The sequence below is a fragment of the Rutidosis leptorrhynchoides genome, chromosome 2 (genome assembly GCF_046630445.1).
Source record: "Rutidosis leptorrhynchoides isolate AG116_Rl617_1_P2 chromosome 2, CSIRO_AGI_Rlap_v1, whole genome shotgun sequence".
Lineage (NCBI taxonomy): Eukaryota > Viridiplantae > Streptophyta > Magnoliopsida > Asterales > Asteraceae > Rutidosis > Rutidosis leptorrhynchoides.
The window spans coordinates 191,024,955-191,029,572 of NC_092334.1; the positions used below are offsets into that span (position 1 = coordinate 191,024,955).

At 32.0% G+C, this 4,618-nt stretch overlaps 1 long non-coding RNA gene across 1 annotated transcript; it reads right to left on the reverse strand.

Annotated features, from left to right (window-relative positions):
• Positions 1-598: 598 nt before the first annotated feature.
• On the reverse strand, positions 599-3,669 carry LOC139894409 (uncharacterized). Its single transcript, XR_011774974.1, has 2 exons — positions 2,564-3,669; positions 599-2,466 (listed from the first exon to the last, which is right to left on the reverse strand). It is a non-coding gene; the product is annotated as an uncharacterized lncRNA (long non-coding RNA).
• Positions 3,670-4,618: the final 949 nt, after the last annotated feature.

The window sequence follows — 4,618 nt, forward strand, 5'->3', positions numbered from 1 at the left end:
TGAATCGTACCGCGCAGGGAATCGTTGTTGGTTCAGTTCCAACTCGGCGATTCGCTTATATAATCGTTTAATTTCTGCGTCGCGAGGGTCTTCATTGCCTCTTTCGACGTGTCTACGATTATCTGCATCGTTGCCTCGCTCGGTGTGTCTGCGATAGTCTCCTCGATAACCTCCACGAAATTTTTTTGGCCAAAACCTGAGCTCTGGATACCAAATAATGCATTAATCAGGGCCAAACAGAAAAATAACAATTGAAAAGTAAAAAATTAAAAGCTCGCTAGCTTCTTTTATTCACTCAAAATAATAATATCAATAACAAAAATCAACTGTTAACCTATCGACATCTATCTATCTATACATTGAATTGAAATTGAAATTGAAATTGAAACTAAATACTAAAAGATAAACAAAACACAATTAAAATATGAAAAAATATAAGCATGTGATCTAGTCCTTATCCACTTCAATTTGAATTTTAATTAAGTGATTTATTTTTTTCTTAGCCAACACGTAGCTATCCTATGCCTACTTTATCACCATGTGGCCCAATTACCTTATCTCTTAGCCCACCAACATGACTCATTTGTTCAGCCCATAATTGACCAATTCTTTCAATATAATTATACTCGTCCCCGAGTCTAAAAAAATAGAACACGCCTTAATAAAAAATAACATCCAACTCATTCATCTTGTCTTTAAATTCTTCAGGCTCGTGTACCATCTTTTCACTGTCTTTCTTTGTTAACTTTTCCTTATCATTCGGACTACGACTCTCCTGACCTTCGAATACTTGAACAAAGACACCAAGTTGATTATAAGAACACATTGAGAAAGTTTGTTCTATTTGGTTGCTTTCACCGATTAATATTGCATCTTGGACAACCGCACCATAAGCAACAATATTTTCTTCTTTAATTTCAGTAAAAGAAAAAATTCCTCACCATCAGTTTCATAGATGGGTTTGGTATTATAGATGGATTCTCCATCCTCACCATCCATATCGTAGATTTGTTTTTCATCCTCACCATCCGTATCATAGATGGGTTCTGAATCAATTCGTTCTGAATCGTACCGCGTAGGGAATCGTTGTTGGTTCAGTTCTAACTCGGCGATTCACTTATATAATCATTTAATTTCTGCATCACGAGGGTCTTCGTTGCCTCTTTCGGCGTGTCTACGATTATCCACATCGCTGCCTCGCTCGGTGTCTCTGGGATTGTCTCTTTGATAACCTTCACGAAACGTTGTTTGCCCAAAAACTGAGCTCTGGATACCAAATAATGCGTTAGTCATGGCCAAACAGAAAAATAACATTTGAAAAGTAAAAAATTAAAAGCTCGCTAGCTTCTTTTATGCACTCAAAATAATAATATCAATAACAAAAATCAACTGTCAACCTATCGACCTCTATCTTTTTACACATTGAAACTAAATACTAAAAGATAAACATAACACAAATAAAATATGAAATAAAATAAGATAAGCATGTGATCTAGTCGTTATCCACTTCAATTTAAATTTTAGTTAACTGACTTCTTTTTCGCTTAGCCAACACGTAGCTATCCTATGACTACTTTATCACCATGTAGCCCAATTATCTTATCTCTCAGCCCACCGACATGACTCATTTGTTCTGCCTATAATTGACCCATTCTTTCAATACAATTACCCGATCCTACATCACTGTGGTATTTGTTTGATTATTTAATTACCCACCCCTTTGCCTATAACTACAGTTTAATTTGTCTATATAAAATATCAGTAAAATCGAGTAGTATATATGTGGTTTAAATTGTGTTTGGAGAAAGTGTCAAAATTGGCCGAAAAGTTGTATAGGTCAAGATGCGTTGCATCTTCATCTTGGTCATCCCTGTAATGGAGTATAACAATAATAATAACGGATATACCAATAATAACATTAACACCCATTAATACGATAAAACCAAAATAAATAAACGTCAATGGAAGGAACTAAAAACACATATTTACAATCATAACGTTGTTTTCAATCATCGGACATATCCTCATCCTCATCCTCAAGCACATACATATCCTCATCCTCGCTCTCAACTATCGTGACTTTTGCTTTTGCTTTTCCTTTTCCTTTTTATTTTCCGTTTCCTTTTGCCTTTTGCTTTCCACCCAAACCATTAAAATTCTTCATGACATTGTGCAATCTCTTTTTTTTATAGATTCTGTCACTGATTGCTTCACAATGTCTGTCACCTCATATTTTAATCCCTCACGCTCCACGCACCACTTACGATTATAGTTATTTTTCAAGAAAAATCGTTGACTAGTTTCGGTGGATGAATACAAATCCACATACCTTCGTGAATGGGACATCCTTGGCCCCACACCGCGTTCCCAACCATATCAGGAGAATAATACCTGGGCCATGATCTATCTTTCGGTCATTGGCTTTTCTGCACCAGCCTGCTAATTACGGATTCGCACCATCTCATCCTGCATAGTTAAAACATAAGAATAACCAATGTTATAAAGTTAAAATTGATATGTATTTTTTATACAAATTAACGAGCTAGTGACGATAAGTGCTTACATAATAGACTTGCGTTATCTCCTGTTGATGAAATACACCGTCTTTGTTGGTATTAATTCGGTGATAGCCTTCAGTTAAACTTTCAGACTATTTTGTTTCTCGATTACGCTGTAAATATATGAAATTGTTAAATATATGAAATTGTTAAATACGTACTTTCTAGCACGAAACAATATATACATATCGTATATATAGATATATACATATATATGTACTGTATAAATGTCTATACATATACATACTGTATAGAGGTCAATTGATCGATGCAAGCTATATGCACATTTCAAAAGCAATAGTGGCAATTTTTATTTAAAAACCATTTCATTAATAATAAACCAACATTGTATCCAGCGTAACTAAATGTATTTTGAATCAAAAACAATGCCACTATGATAAGTATCTAAGTCTTCAAGTCCATGTCATGACCTCTACTTCTAGTGCCTTATTTCTACATCAGAAGTATACATATCTAGTTACCTGAGAATAAACATGTAAAAAGAGTCAGCACAAAATGTTGAGTGATATCATAGGTTTAAATACTAATAAGCATAGACCACAAGATTTCGTTCATCAAAAGTTTATAAAAATATATAATTCTATAAGTTCGAGCACTAGGTAACCAAGCCTTAACACATATAATAATTATCCCTGTTATAAAATACACTTAACCAATGTGTATTGCCCTTAAATAGTATACATCTATTTTGTGCTAGCGCGACTAGCCCGGACGGGGATGTCAAACCCTATGGATCCATATACATCTATTCGTGCCCACCAGTTCATAAACTAATAGTTACTAGTTAACAAAGTTGAGAGATTTTCGATTATAACTCAGCATAGAATATAAGTTTAGTACTTGTGTCTACGTTGTAAAACAGAAAAGACATGTATTCTCACCTCGAAAAAGGTTAATAAAATAGTTAAAAAGTTGGAGCTATAACTCGCCTTTAGTGCACAATAGTTATGTATGGAAATAGCAGTCCAGCAAAGTCAAAATCAACCTATTTCATTATAAGGTTTAGTCAGTCCTTGGCATCATCAACCATCATCATATGTATTCTTATATTTGTATACTTCTATATATACTTTGTGTTCAACATTTTTATGTATTTTTTTTTTTTTTTTGAAAGGCACATTTTTATGTATTTACAATACTACGTTCTTAATTTTCACCATGTTCACATTTGAATTTTACACAACTCGGGATGAACGACTTCGGTGCTATCAAATAAGTCGGAGATAGCCACGTGTAACCAGGGGCCAGGATTCTTGATCCGACTTTAAGTCGTGACATTCGAACTCCACAACCGTATCCCAAATGGCAACCTAGACACCATCTTGTATGACCGTAAGTAGCGATGAAATGCATTTAGTTGTGTGTTCTTCAGTTGTGTTCAAAGTCCTCGTATTTTATTCGTGCATATAAGAATACGTCACCTTTCTCTTTTATTAGCCTTTTTAACATACATATCATTAGTATGTATTATCATATACATATAAGTATTAATACTTTAATATGTATTTTATAAATCTCATATTATATAATATTAATTATATATATATATATTAATTATATATATATATATATATATATATATATATATATATATATATATATATATATATCGTTATATTTAATAAACGTTATCTTATCTCATTATCTTTTTATATAATATATTATTTATGTCCTTAATATTTATATATATAAATATCGACATACATATATTTATATATTATATATTCATTTTATATTTTATTATTTTTATCATTCATCTAGTTATATATATATATATATATATATATATATATATATATATATATATATATATATATATATATATATATATATATATATATATATATATCATGCACACTATATTATACATGTATATATCATGCATGCATGCATGCATGCGGTTTCACCCACACACATACACACATCAATACATACATATGCGTATCTATATCCACAAGTTTTTACCTTTTAATATAACGAAAGATCAAACCTTTTTACGTTAGTTTTTACCATGCAAACTTAATAAAAATTGTGGATTT